Below are 16,445 nucleotides of genomic sequence, written 5' to 3'. Positions count from 1 at the left end.
AAAAGGAACTTTTGTTCCCGATAGAGAGAACGACGAGTTGACGAAGGCACTCGGGAACCCCGAAAAGTGGGGACGAACACGAGGCTTTGGAGCCACTGCCCCGTGGAACCAAGGGTTTCCGGCGGACCTTGGCACTTACAGAAGCCGTGGTAGAAGCAAGAGGAAGGCGCTGGAACGGATAGCGACATTAGAAGAAAAGGTGTCGTTTCTCTTGAAGAAAGGGGGACACCCTGTACCTGACACTGAAGAGGAGGAAGAAGATCCTGCACCTGACGCTGATAGGCAGCAATTAGAAGACGATCCTGTAGCAGATGCCGTCCCATCTCAGCATAGAAGCAGCGTGGGTTCCACGCAGCTGCAGCTAGAAGACGGTCCTGCAGTCGAACCGTCGGCGCCTCACTACCCTGTGGATGATGTCACGGAGAAGACAAACTGTGAGATACATATGCCAATGGGGAACATATCCTTCATGGTGGCGTCAGGCTATGCTTTACCGAATCAACCTGGAGCAACCTACCATGGTGGTCAGATTCCAGCATCCCATGCTCGTGTCGGGTTGTCAACAATTACGCCGGGATGACAGTCAATTGAGCTTGATATTCCTGGAGGTGAAGGTGAGAAGACACTGGGAGAAATGGAGCTTGGTATCATCTTGTGGAAGAAGAAACACATCGTGTTTCCTAACGCGGCACCAAGGCCACCGACTCCTCCAGGTACAATTATGCACCACCTCCAACAATTACTGAATGTTGCACCACATGTAAGCCTATTTTTAATAGTTTTTTCACTTTCGTACAGAGAATGCACGACCTCCAAGTCCACCCCCCAACGCACCTCCAAGTCCACCCCCCAACGCACCTCCAAGTCCACCCCACAACGAAGATAGGGAGCCCGAGGCCGAGTGTCCATCGCCCGTGCACTCCAGTGAGCCGACGGATGCGTGCACTACGGGTATGGCAAAGCGGAAGCTGCAGTTCAGAAGAAACGGGAGTCCTCCCAAGAAGAGAGAAAGGAAACCCAATAAAGTCAAGACTCCCCCGAATTTACCAGGCCTGATGACTCCGGAGGAACTAGACGAGGCCGTGAAAGCCAAAAACAAAGCATGGTTCGCACGGTTTCCCCTGAAGCCCCCTCCAGACATCTGGAAGGAAACTCTGAAGAACGTACCAAAGTGGAAAATTGAGCGCACCATCGACAACTTATATTATCCTGAACAGCCGCCACCGCCGCCCCTTTCAGACTATGAACGGTTCATTGAAAAGATGCACACCGCACAGATGAAGCAGGCGGAGCAGATGAAGCAGGCGGAGCAGACGAAATGCGGGAAACAAGTTCCCCAGCTCGGACAACAAGAAGCACAGTCAATTGCCCCGCTCAAGGTGTTATCTGACCAGGCTTCAGTGTCCGGTCCACGCATGGGCGACGTAGGTTACGCTATTGCTGAGGTGGTATATAAATATAAGCCCGAGCAGCCTCTGGTCGAAAATCCTAGTGCTCTAACAACCCAACTATGGAATTTACATGGTTGGTACTTGGAGGCCGCAAGGCAAAAGAGAGACTGTATCATGGCGACAGTTCAGGATCAACACTACTTCAGAGAGTACGGTGTGGAGATTGGGTTCGATGATTTTTTCCAGATGTACAATCAACGTGCCCTCGACAAAGCTATCGTCAGCTGCTACTGTTTGTAAGTGATTTATTTGTGTAATTTAATTATTTAGTTAAGCTCGCGTTCATTTCCCGTATAATTATCACTCACGAGACATTCTTTTTGTACGCTACTATGCAGAATGAAGATTCGTGAATGCAGGCTGGCAGGAATCTGGGACTTTGGGTTCATTGACCCGTATTCGTTTCATCAAGAGACAATAGAAAAGTTCAACAAGGATACACCGGATGATTTGCTAAGGTTTTTGAAGCGACAAAGTACCAAAAAATAAATACTTTGGCCCTACGCATTCAAGTGAGTGTTACTGTCTTGTACACATTCCATTTTGCTTACCTGATGTTAAGTGTAATTGATGAGTATGCATGACTGCGTGTGTACACGTGCGCAGGTCCCACTTCATATTGTTCAACATTAGAATCGATCAAGGAGTGGTTGAAGTCTGGGACCCGTTAACCTGGGACGCTGACAAATGGAAGAGCGCGCGTTAGATGCTTCAAAGGTGTATATATATCGGCCTCTTTCGTTCATCGGCCTCTTTTTCGTTCATTTCCTGATATCAAGTAAGTAATAATTAACTCTTGTATTCATTTTTCTTTGTCGGCCAGGGTTTGGCAAATGTTCATCAAGGAAGAACCCGGTACATGGGCAGACAAGCTCCACTTTCAGATTAACAAAGTAAGTAGTACTATGTACCCTGGTTTCAATACCATTACCATTCTCTTGATTATTATTAATTTGACTGAATTATGTTCTCGTATATAGGGCGTCCCGCAACAACCACAGGGCACTGATTATTGTGGATACTACGTTTGCGAGTACATTCACAGGATTATCAATGAGAAATCCCGTACTTCCAGAAATCTAGAGGTACGTAACCGGATCTTCATAACTTTATTTATGTTGCCATCAATTATGTTAGTTTTGTTCATAACTTAATTGTTTTCATCTACTTCTTTTAAAGCTGCAACGAAAGCGGGCGATGCTAAGACCAATCCAACGTTGCAAGGCAGTTGCAGAGGAATTGGCAGGATTTCTCCTCACGCAAGTCATAGATGAAGGCGGAGAATTTTTCCATCCTATGAACCAATAGCCAGCTCCCTTCTCTATGCAAGTATAGAGCTATATATAGGAAACAAACTTCAAATTATGTAATGATAATCGGTCCAGTACTTCGTGTTACATGTATATATGTACTTTTATTTGGTGCATCAACATTTAACCGCAAACACGGAATCGGAGAAACACTTAACCGCAAACACGGAATCGGTGTTTCCGGATACGTGTTTCCGATTACGTGTTCGTAAAAAACGGAACACGGACACACGGAATCGGAAACACGGAATCAGAAAGACGTAAACGGAAATACGGAACCGGAAACACGTAAACGAAAACCCTGAAAATACGGAACACGGAAACACCAAAATACGGAATCGGAAACCCTGAAAAGAAAAGGAAAAAAAAAGAAAAAAAATGGCATTAGGACCGGTTGGTGTTACCAACCGGTCCTAAAGGTCCTCCGCCTGCGCGCACTTTTCGGCGCCCACGTGGAGGCCTTTAGCACCGGTTTGTAAGAGACCGGTGCTAAAGTGGGGGGCCTTTAGTCCCGGATACGTAGCACCGGATGTGTATCCGGGTCCAAAGGCCCTTACCAACCGGTTCTAATACCCCTTTCTCCACTAGTGTAGACTACATACGGATGTATATAGACATACTTTAGTGTGTAGATTTATTCATTTTGCTCCGTATGTAGACTCCTGGTGAAATATCTTAAAAGACTTATATTTAGGAACGGAGGGAGTACTATGCAAAAAAAACATTTTTTATATTTTTTTCTAACATTTATTTTAAATAATTTCTTCAACGTAGATGTACATGAGTCTGGACACCGAATTGCGGCTCTCATATATAATACATCTCTCCATATGAGATATGGAAGTAATATGGTAGATTGCTCAGTTTGGTGCTTACAACTAAGTTGTAATAAAACCCTTACAAAGGTTGTTGTATGTCACTCAGTGCCAACTTCAGGGTATAAAGTGGCATATATATACTCATTCCTTAATGAAGAAATAACTTTGTCTACAAACTACAATGACAAGATACATCAACATGTCATGCTAGAGAAGTCAAATAAAAACTATCAATCCACTGAGAAATGAAAAGACAAATTATTTATCATATTTTGTAAAAATAGCATAGTTCACATTATGTTTATTTTTATAGCGAGTTAGCACTTATCACTCCACTTTTATGTTCAGTGCATGGATTGAATTTGGTTTTCAGTTTATGGGATTTTTAGTGTTTTCGATCAAAACTTGGAACAATATTTGTATTCTTTTTGGACTTCCTTCAGCATATTCACCAATAATGCAGCTGAAAAGAGCACAACATAGAAACCAATGGCGAAGGTAGAGGGTGGCCAGGATGGGCCACGACCCACCCTGAGATTTGAAAATTGCTTTTATACCATATAGGAGAAAGGCTAGAAAAAAATGCATATGTACTATCACTACACCACAACACTACATTCTTAACACACAAGTTGGTCGGTATAACAGCTTCCACCAACAGACAGTCTGTTGGGAAAAAGTATTGCCAACCGATGAGGTCTGTTGGGGAAAAACCAGACAGGAAAGCCCATTGCCGACCGACAAAGTTTTGCCGACCAACAGACCGATGATAGTAGGAAGAATTGCCGACCGACAGTCCATCGGCTATGTCATGGATCTTTCCCGACCGACGACCTGTTGGCCCTTGAAGTAACCTTTCCCGACCGATGTGTCGTTGATATTTATTTTTTTGCCGGCCGACTGTTTGTTCTTCATGTATGAACCTTCCCCAACTGATTGCCTGATGGTGGCTTCTTTGCCGACCGACTTGCCGTCAGCCCTATCATAAACATTTTCCAACCAACAGTCTGATGATGTTTTGTTTTGTCAACCAACAATTCAGCAGAGGCTGATGATATATATTATTTGAACTTACTTAATGCCAACCAACAATTCAGCAGAGGCTGATGATATATATTATTTTGGCCTTACTTAAACAATATCAACCACGTTAGATATCTAACTCACCATACAGTATGCATGTACTCCGAAATATTAAAACAGATGCAAACATATCAAATTTTGTTGCTCCGTTACACTTGCAAACATTTATGTTTGTTTGCTACAAAATACCCAGCTAATTAACAAGAGCCACAATGTGCATTGTTTCTACTCCATTGTTCCCAGTATGGCAAATGATCCACCATTACAAAATGATAGCTAAGAGATCCACCATTACAAAATGATAGCTAAGAGATCCACTATACAGGCTCAAACCAACAGCTTCATGGTGCCTTCCTTGTCCTCTTGTCTTTCCTACAATGTTAACAACAGAGATGACATAGTAAGGGTCATAGCGGTTATCAACTCGAGTAGCACACAGGGAAAGTGGAAATTGCGGTTATCAACAGAGATGACTAGCAAACTCGAGTGAAAATTTTCCTGTGAGGTACTCCAGTAAGGCTAAATGTTGGTTGGTATTAAGTTTTTCACACAGGAGTAGCAGTTTTGTTACAGCGGCAGCAACAATCTTAAAATACTGAGCATTTTTCACATAGGAGTAGCAGTTTTGTTACAGCAACAGCAGCAATCTTAAAATACAGCAGCAGCAACAATCTTAAAATACAGCAGCAACAACAATCTTAAAATACAGCAGCATCAGTTTTGTGGCAGCAACAGTTTTCTTACAGCAGCAGCAATTTTGTCATTGCTATGGTTTTGATCATTGAACAAAATTCTATGCCTTCAAAGGTATCTATACCCTTTGTGCTGGTTTACTATAAGTTTAATGTAAACTACCGTTAACTATTAAGGATAGTACTTTAATGGCGGGTCGAGGAAGATGCCCGTGGCTTGTACGGATTCATCTGGCAAAGTAATCATGAGTCAATATCTTAACGAGTGGACTGTTGTACAATACAAATCATCCTTTAAGACATAGAACCAGTGCACAGAAAAATTTAACCAGTGCACATAACCAATACACAGAAAAATTAATAGGTAAATTCAAAAGTTAAAAAATATGAACGGACTAGATTAATGTAGCTCTCCACAAGAAAAATATATCATTACGTGCAAATATTATAAGGTGAACTTGCAAAAGGACTGACACATCACATAAAAATTAGTTCAACACGTTCGACGAACTCATATGCCTTTTTCCTGAAAAAGTCACGTGTAGAAGGTTAACACGTTCATTTAACTCATATGCCTATTCCTGAAAAAACCACGTGTAGATATGAGTCTGTTTCCAAAAACAAATCAAGGTTGAGTCCTACTAGAATTGAGGTGTTGATGTCAACTAAGAGACACGATCCAGTACGATCATTATTCCCTGCAGTAAATCAATTTGAACGACTGCGAAGCTTACGTGCCTAAAGAAGTTTTATCCCTAAACAAAACCAATACAAGTTTGGCCCGAGCTTCTCTTCGGCTTAATTCGCCACACTGAACCACTATAGCTGCATCTATTTATTTTATGCCTTAAAAATAGCAGGTCATGTCAACAAAAAATAGTACTCCGCCATTTTTAGCTTTTCCGTTTGCGCTTGCCATTTTTCCTCCTGCAAAAGACACATTATATGAGTACATGTACATCACTCGAAATACTTACAGGATCGTACACAACACTTACTTTTTTTCAATATCACTAGCTTTAAGAACTAGTCCATCTATATCTGTCCTAGCAGAACCAATGCCTCCATCCGCAACACTCACACGTATGGCAGTACATGGATCAGGCAACATCACACGTAAAACATTACCATTGTCATCTTCAGACTCCTCTATGTCATACAATGATGGCACAACAACACTAGACCACTCAGCATCAATGGGATCTTCAACATAGTAAACTTGAGTTGCTTGTGTGGCTAATATGAAGGGCTCATCTGATATTTTCTCACCGGTATTAAATACATGTTTGAAATTCACAGAAGTGATCCCAAACTAATCGGTTTTTACCCATTCATCTTCTACACGATTATCAACCCAATCACATTTGAACAACACTACTTTCCCTTCATGTTGATAGTTTAACTCAAGAATTTCCTTTATAATGCCATAATATGTCTTGTTTCTTACACTAATATTGCCACCTTCTCCTTTTGCAGAAGACGTGGTTTGTGCAACAAGAGCTACTCCACTACTCTGAAACGGTCGGCCCTCATCGCGTGCTTGTGTATGAAAGTCTACCCCATTTATAGTGTAGCTACTGTACTTCATCGCGACCATGTTTGGCTCTTTAGCTAATATTTTTATCTCGTGTGGTGCTTCATCACCCATTTCTACCACCTATGATTACAAAATGCTAATGTTACTCTACAATGGAATTATGTATTGTAGGTTTGCAAAGTCACATGCCCACTTACGTGCATTTTAAACCACTCATGAAAGGTCTCATAATGCACACGATTGACTTCTCGATGACTTCGAACACCAATAGAAGAAAGGTACTCCATATGTTTGCTGCATATATAGGCTACATTTATCAACCGACAAGGAAGAAAAAAATAACGTAAAAGCAATACATAGTATGGATATCTTACTCTAGGTATGGTTCTATGTTGTCATAGTTGAACAAGACATATTTGTGTGCTTGCAGCCAAGTTTTGTTATCTAACATCACCATGCACTTTCCAGCCAGCCCTCGACCAATGTTGTGGAAGAAAGGAGCTGTATCATCAACTTCCATATCCAAACCTCCATTATTCCTAGCTCGGTTGGACCGAGTCTCACCATCTAAATAGCGTGAGCAAAATGTCAAGCTCTCGTCAAACAAATAGCCCTCCGCAATTGATCCTTCCACATGACTTCTAGTGTGTACATGTCCCTTGAGCTTTCCTATATATCTCTCTACAGCCCACATGCTGCGAAAATGTACTGGACCAGCTATCATTGCTTGGGCTGGAAGATGAACCATCAAATGCACCATAATATCAAAAACTGAAGGGAGGAATATAGCCTCAAGAAGGCTCAAGGTCTCAGCTATTTCAGCTTGCAACCTTTGCATGTCACTTATGCGAATAACCTGTGAGTACATTTGCTTGAAAAATCTGCTCACACGAATCAATACCGCACTCACTCTTTCTGGTAATGTTCTTCTCACAGCAAGTGGCAATAAGTCTTGCAAAAGGACATGGTTGTCATGGCTCTTTAACCCAATTATCTTTTTCTCCTTAACATGCACATTACGGCGTATGTCAGATGCATAACCATTAGGAAACATGTCATTTTTAAATGCTTTGCAAAATGTCCTCTGCTGATCAGATTCATTTGCGTAAGGCGCCAGAGGGAAAAAAACTTCATCATCATCAAGATCAATAGGTTGAAGATCCTTTCTAATGTTGAGTGCTTCAAGGTCATATCGAGAATTAATGTTATCCATGGTTTTTCCATTCACAGCCAACAAAGTGTTAACTATGTTATCACACACGTTTTTTTCAATGTGCATGATATCAAAGTTAGGATGCATCTTCAAATCCTTCCAGTAAGGAAGTTTAAACCAAATAGACTTTCTTTTCCAAATGATCAGCGGATCCCCTTTCTTGCGTTTCTTAGTTCTAGGCTTCTTTGTTTTAGGGTCCTTCCCAAACTTGGTTTGAATATTTTCTGTCAGCTCTAAGGTTTTCTACCAGTAAGTGGAACGGGTACTGTCCCAAGTTCTATGTCACCGAATGTGCGTATATCATGCCTCAAGGGGTGATGTGCATGTAAGAACCTATGATGCCCCATGTAGCAAGTCTTGCTACCATTTTTCAGCCTAAGAGAACATACATGGGAGTGGCATTCAGGGAAAGCTCCTTCTCCAGAGGTAGCACAGCTAACCAAAGACCCAAGACCAGGTTTATCTGTAATTGTACATATTATGGCAGCACGCAACTGAAAATACTCTCCGGTTGAAGCATCATAGGTCCTAACACCATCAACAAACATATCTATCATATCATCAACTAGTGGCTCAAGATAGACATCCATGTCACTACCAGGAGCATTTAGGCCAGGAATCAACAATGATAGAATGAAATTTGATTGCTTCATAATCATCCAGGGTGGAAAGTTATAAGGAACCAATAGTACTGGCCAAATGCTATAGCTAAGATTCATGGATCTAAATGGATTAAAACCATCTGCACATACTACAAGCTTAAGATTTCTGCTGTCTTCTGCAAAATCTTTATTCTTTTCATCAAAGTCTTTCCATAGGAGAGAATCTGCAGGATGCCTAATCGAGCCATCTTGTGTGCGCTCTTCTGCATGCCATCTTGTGAGGGCCGCAGTTCTGGAACACACAAACAACCTTTGAAGCCTCTTCTTTATTTGGAAGTAACGAAGAACCTTCTTAGGAACCTTGTGGACACGTTTCCCATCTGCACTCTTCCTTTCAGATTTCCATCATGAAGCCTTACATTCTGAGCATGAATTAGCATTGACATTGTTCTTCCAAAATAGAATGCAGTCATTTTCACATGCATGGATATTAACATACCCAAGTCCTAAGCAGTTGACAAGTTTTTTGGCTTCATTCGAGTTTTTGGGTATCGCGCACTCAGGGTAAGCATCTTTTAGTAGACCTAACAACAGATCAAAACTTCTATCGGACCATCCTCCAAGCAGTTTGGTGTGAAGAAGTCTCACCAGGAAACGGAGCTTTGAGAAATTCTTACAGCCTGGATATAGCTCCTGTTTAGAATCAGCTTCAAGTTTGTGAAGAGATTCTAGAAAAGAATCATCCTGATCTAAACCACAGTCATCTTCAAGATCTCCCTCTTTATCTAAACCAGCAGCAAGGTCTCTTAGCAAATTGGATATATCATCGTCCTCATCCCTATCGCCGCCCTCATCTAGATTTGGAGGAATGGCAGAAGAAGAGACGCGTTCACCATGAAATATCCACTGCTTGTAGCCATCTACAAATCCCTCGCATACCAGGTGCTCACAGACTTCAGATTCTTCTCTCTAGTACGAGTTCACATAGTTTTTGCAAGGACATAAGATTTTATTCTCGGCTGATGATTTAGTAAATGTGTAGCCTAGGAATTTGGCGAGCCCATGTAAGTACTTCTCTGTATGCCTACATGCAAGTGTACATGTGTAGTGTGTTATATAAAGTTTCGGCATCTAAGAAATTTAAAATATATATGTGGCGTTATACCTTTGTGCATACATCCAACTTCTATCCATGGTAGCTAGCTTCACACTTGGTAACAAGAATCCTAAAAACCAACCTAGTTACACACTACAAAAATTAGTGTCAAACATAAGGAGGCATCTCTACATATTCATGGCATCCCCACATATGGACGACATCTGTACTTGAGTGGGGCACAGGAACTCACTTGAGTGAATGCAGTAAGCACGTCAGTGGATGATCTCTTCAAGATGAGCTCCCACGGTGCAGCCTCCTGAAGAAAAAATTGCATAAGAACCGAAGCCTAAGCAAAACCTTCAATTTATGTTCATGGGCAACATCCATTTGGTTATGCTAAGAATACACTAAGATAACAACTTCAGTAAATCTTGGAGTCGACATTTGTTATTAAACTCATCAATTTTTCAATAGCAAATATTCTGCTAGGTAAAATCAAATACCACAAGCTGATTGCTAAGTACCAAATATTTTGCTACTAGATCTTCTTCCTCCACTCAGTAGTACGAGTAGTGGTTCTCTGTGCTACCTGCAAGAAAACAAGATAGTTTAAGTAAGGTCACAGAGAGGAGCTGTACCTCAACTAAATGTGAGAAAGTTTGAGACCGGGGCAGTGGTGGAGACCGGGGCGACCGAGGGCACTGGGGGTGGCGGGGGACGGCGCAGGCCGGTGCGGGGTCCGGCGCTGGGTGGAGCTTGGCGGCGCGGGGAGGAGGTGGGCGACGCGGGGAGGAGCTGGGCGGCGCGGGGAGGAGCTTTGCGGTGCGGGGAGGAACTGGGCGGCGCGGCGAGGAGCTGGGCGGCGCGGGGCGGAGGGGACGGCGCGGGCGGCGGGGGACGGCGCGGGTGGCGAGGGAAGGCGGGGGACGGCGCGGGCGGCGGGGCTGGTGAGGCATGCACGGGAGTTTTTTGTGTTGGAGAAGATAAGGCAGGGGAGAAGATAAGGCAGGGGAAAAATAGGGGAAAAAGACCGCGAGTTGGGCTCAATTGGCACTAAAATTTGGTGATTCCCGCGTTAGGCCCATTTAGTGTCCGACTGTTGGTCGGGATTATTTGCCGACCGACGCTCCGATGGGCACAAGACCTGTCCCGACCGGCCGCTCGACAGGAAAGTTTCTGGTATTACCGACCGACTGCTTGTTATTGTTAGTTAGATTTCCCGACCAACTGTTTATCATAAGTTTTCCTGACAAACAGTCGGTCGGCGATACTGACTTTTCCCAACACCCGTTAGTAGGGAATGCAGTGTCGTGGTGTAGTGTATTGAGTATATTGACTAGTTAGGAAATATGAGATAGACTAAGATTTGTCCTACCTCGCCTTGTACTCCAAGTTCGTCATTGTACTCCTATATATATATGCCCATGAGGCTCAAACAATACAACAACTATTCCACCCATCTCTCTCTCTCCCTTCTAACATGGTATCTGAGGCAAGTTCCTTGACCTAGCCACCGCTACCGCTTTCGCCCCGCGCACCGCCCCTCGGGCGGTCGGCCTCCACGACCGCCGCTGCGTGCCACGCCGCATGTACGTAGGGTTTGTTCGCCAGTCTTGTTGACTGCCTGCCCTAGAGAGTCTTTTTCCCGATCTCTTGATCCGGGTTTTCTCTCTTTTGCGGTCTCATGATCAGTGTTCTTCCTTTTTGTTTTTCCGATCTAAGATTGGGTTGCGTCGCCCGCCATCGCCGTCGACACCTGCGCACCTTGTCTCCGACCCGTCGTCCTTGCGCGACGCGGCGACCCGTCATGGCCGTCGTCCGTGCATCTGCCCGCCCGTCGCTTTACGCCGCCGTCGTCGCCCTGCGTTGAATAGGACGCCTGCATCACTCACCTTTTATCTTCGTCGCCACTCGCCAACCACCTCGGGATCATCAACAGCCTGAGGCGTGCCGGTTGCCGGCCCCCTCGCCGGCAGTTGGGTCTCCCGGTTGCCTTGGTCTTGCCGATTGCACGGCTGCGCCGGCCTCCCAGCTGCCTCAGGCTTCCCGACCCATTGTCGGCCTCCTTTGGCATGTCGTTCCCCGTCGGCCTCCGTCGCCTTGGTCTGCTCGGCTACCCTGCTTCATCGTTCACGACGCCGTCAACATCACTAAGCAGCGCCATCGACCTCGCGTGCGATCGGATTGATCACCCGCCCGCCGTGATCGACTCCATCCATGTCGTGCGACTGATCCGATCAGCCGGTTGCATGAGCCTCCGTAGGCTTGTGAAGGTTGTCCCCGAGTATAACGCGCCCCTCCACCGATCGAGTAACGGTTTGCCGTTGCGTTGCCCCGTCGGGCTGCAACGTCGCCGCCCAGTGGTTCTCCCGCAGTTGCCTGACCCGCGAGCCACTGTTACACCGCCCCTTTGGGTTGTAGTGCGTCGGCACGCGGTCCCGCCGCCGCCTGAGGCCGTCCCCGTGGCTACACCGACCCATGCACTGCCGCTGCATCGCCCCTTCGGGCCATAGCGTCACGGCACGCGGTCTACGCCGCCACCCCGAGGTCTTCCCGCCGTAGCCCCGACTAACGCACTCCCGCTTCGTCGCCCCTACGAGTCATCACGTCGCGCGGCGCCGTCCACTCCAGCATCCCCCGCGCGTCAAATTCCTGTGGTATGCGCCGTGCCGTCTCCTTCGGCGCGGGAACGCCATCGTCCGTGCCAGTCTTCGTCATGCTGTCGGGCTCGTCCTCGCCTACTTCGAGCATATCGCTGCCGCGCTCCTAACCAGCCGCCGCCACCGCTCTCCTTTGGCGCTGCTGCAGCTCGCTCACCCGAGCCGCGCCGCCGGTCCATCTCCTTCACCTTCTTCCAGCACCAGCTCATCGTGAATGTCGTCGTCGTGTTCCTCGACCACTTCATCTACTCCGACCATCGCGGGCTTCATCGGCCCCAGCCGATTTGCAGCGCAACCGTCGTTGAGTCCTTCTCTGCTAGACTCCTCGACATGGCGTACAAGTTGTGTGCATGTCCCCGTCTATGCATGCCCGGTACAGGCAACACCGAAGTGTGCCTTCGTACCCGGTGTGTTCCCAGGCCTGGCAAGCCTTGAGTGATGCATCATCAACATCGACTTCGTCCGTCTAGGCATGCGCCGTGCCGGCAACACAGATGCATGCCTTCGTCCACGATGTGTCCCCGGGCTTGGCAAACCCGGCGCTACGTGCCGTCAACTACGTCTTCTTCCCGGTGCATCACTACTTCGACACCAGTACGCCCATGACTAACTCGGCGCCTCCTTGCGCCCGTGGCTGCACGGCTACTTCCTCGACACCGGCTACCGCGACTCGACATCGACCATGGCATTCTTCGCACGGCTACCTCGACGACCGGGTCCATCGACCATGGCTGCACCACTCTGTGCTTTTGGCTACCTCGACATCAGCACAAAGGGCTACCGCCTTGCTTGAGCAATCCTGTCGGTTTCCGCTCCAGCCACAACTTTTGCCATGCATATACCATTACGACTATGAGGGGATGACCGTTGGCTTACCTTCGGATTCTTCTTCAGTCTCACCGTCTACGTCGCTACCGTTGTGACTACGGGGGGATGTTGTGTATATTGACTAGTTAGGAAATATGAGATAGACTAGGATTTGTCCTACCTTACCTTGTACTCCAAGTTCGTCATTGTACTCATATATACATGCACATGGGGCTCAAGCAATACATCAACTATTCCACCAATCTCTCTCTCCCTTCTATCATGTACAATAGCACTGCTAGCCCACCCTGGCCTAATGCGCTAGGTCCACCAACCACACTAGCTATTTGTTCATATAAATACTGGTGAACTGAAAATTCATTGGTTGTGCCAGCTTTGCCTTCATTTGCCTCACGTAATGCAACATATACTCCCTCCGTTCCTAAATACTCTCTCCGTTCCAAAATAACTGTCTCAAGCTTAGTACAACTTTATACTAGAGCTAGTACAAAGTTGAGACACTTATTTTGGGACGGAGGAAGTATAAGACCTTTTAGAGATTGCAATATAAACTACATACGGATGTATATAGACATATTTTAGAGTGTACATTCACTCATTTTGTTTTGTATGTAGTCTTCTAGTGATATCTTTAAAAGGTCTTATATTTTGAAACGGAGGGAGTATTAAATAGAGGCCAGGGGTTTAGCCTTCCTTTAGAAAAAATACCAAAAAAAGGCCTAAGGCAACCTATATAGAATTCAACTACGAAGTTGCATGATCCTCTCCCGCTCCCCCGCAGGGCGCTAGTCAGCCTATTTATAGCTACCTCTGGTTTTTCTGAAAGGAATTTACTTGAGTATGCATGTACTCCCTCCGTTCCTAAATACTTCTTCCGTCTTAAAATAAATGTCTTAAGCTTAGTACAAATTTATACTAGAGCTTATACAAAGTTGAGACAGTTATTTTGGAACGAAGAGAGTATAAGTCTGTTAAGATATTTCATTAGGAGTCTATATACAAAGCAAAACGAATGAATCTACATTCTAAAGTATGTTTATATACATCCGTATGTAGTACATTAATGAAACCTCTTTAAAGACTTATATTTAGAAACGGAGAGAGTACTCCGTGTTTGTGAATGCTATGCACATAATATGTAGTGATACGTTCTTTGGAAATAAACAATAAGCAGTCGCAGTTCGTATCAACGACAACTAGTCTTGAGCGCAGGGCTGCGTATGCACGTTTTCAGCGGTCCTTTCACCAGCCATTGTGCGCAGAAGGGCAGACCGATCGGCATGCATGCATGCATACCTGTAAGCTTGTACAGGCTTTTGGCTAAGACCAAAAAAAAAGTAAGCTTGTACAGACTTTTGTTTCCATGCACTCCATGCATGAACATTAAAACTACTCCATCTGTTCTTAAATATAAGACCTTTTAAAAATTACATTATGAACTATATACGGATGTATATAGACATATTTTAAAATATAGATTCACTCATTTTATTCTGTATGTAGTCTATATGTAGTCTATAGTGTAATCTATAAAAGGTCTTATATTTAGGAACGAAGGGAGTAGAAGTAAATGTCGAAGTGTTCTTACGCACTACAGTACTTGGACCCATGTCTCGGACTCTAAACCGTCCGTAACCATTTGGACAGTACGATCTAGACGTATTTTTGTTATTCAACATTTGGGGGTGGACGTATTTTATTATACCGATTCGTTTAGTGATTGGACATTTCTTTTCTTAAATCAGAGACAAACCGGCGTGGGGGGTGGGTTGCGGGCGTTCACTAGTAGAAAAAGGGACCATTAGTCCCGGTTTAAATCAAAACCAGGACCAATGCAAGGCATTGGTCCCGGTTCGGTTTGCCGGGGCATTGGTCCCGGTTCGGTTCACCTCACTAGTCTCGGTTCGGGGCAAAACCCGGGACTAAAGATCCAGTGACTGCCACGTGGCGTGCCACGGAGCATTAATCCCGGTTTGTGGCATGAACCGGGATTAAAAGATAGGCTATTAGTCGCGATTTTAGACAAAAAATGGGACTAAAGTGTTGCCTATATAAACCCTCGCCCGTGCCCACCCTCTCCTTTGATTTTTGGGTGTTGAGGTGTGACCATGCCATGCTCTTGCCGCTCTAGTTCATGCACATGAGGTGTTCGATAAAATGCCCGAGCCACACTACTTAAGCTTTCTCCTCTCCAAGCTCGACCTCCAAGCTCCATTTTCCTCAATATTGGTCTAGTTTTGGCCGTGCACCAACTGCACAAGTGTTTTAAAAGGTTAGCTACTTCACCCTTTCATGTGTCACTCCTAGTTTAGCTCATTTCAAATGCTCTAGAAGTAGAGTGATTTGTGAGGGAGTGTCCACCATATATGAGAGAAGAAGAGTGCCTACTGTTGTTGTGGGGGTCGCTTCTCCTTCTTCTCCTTGTGCTAGATATTTGTTATGCACTAGGGGAAATAGGAGTAGCGACCATCATCGACGGTCCAAAAATCAGGTGAGGGAGTGTCCACCATATACGACAGAAGAAGAATGTCGACTATCGTTATGGGGGTCGCTTCTCCTTCTTCTCCTTGTGCTAGATATGTTTTATGCACTAGGGGAAGTAGGAGTAGCGACCATCATCGACGGTCGAAAAATCGGTGAGGGAGTGTCCATCATATATGAGAGAAGAAGAATGTCGACTGTTGTTGTGGGGGTCTCTTCTCCTTCTTACCCTTTTGCTAGATATTTGTTATGCACTAGAGGAAGTAGGAGTAGCGACCATCATCGAAGGTCAAAAATTCAGGTGAGGGAGTGTCCAGCATATATGAGAGAAGAAGAATGCCGACTGTTGTTGTGGGGGTCGCTTCTCCTTCTTCTTCTTGTGCAAGATATTTGTTATACACTAGGGTAAGTAGGAGTAGCGACCATCATCGACGGTCGAAAAATTAGGTGAGGGAGTGTCCACCATATATGGCAGAAGAAGAATGCCGACTGTTGTTGTGGGGGTCACTTCTCCTTCTTCTCCTTGTGCTAGATATTTGTTATGCACTAGGGGAAGTAGGAGTAGCGACCATCATCGACGGTCGAACAATTAGGTGAGGGAGTGTCCACCATATATGAGAGAAGAAGAATGCCTACTGTTGTTGTGGGGGTCGCTTCTCTTCTTCTCCTTG

Source organism: Hordeum vulgare, chromosome 6H (genome assembly GCF_904849725.1).
Source record: "Hordeum vulgare subsp. vulgare chromosome 6H, MorexV3_pseudomolecules_assembly, whole genome shotgun sequence".
Lineage (NCBI taxonomy): Eukaryota > Viridiplantae > Streptophyta > Magnoliopsida > Poales > Poaceae > Hordeum > Hordeum vulgare.
The sequence above is the reverse complement of the archived record's forward strand: the minus strand, read 5'-3'. Positions refer to the sequence as shown.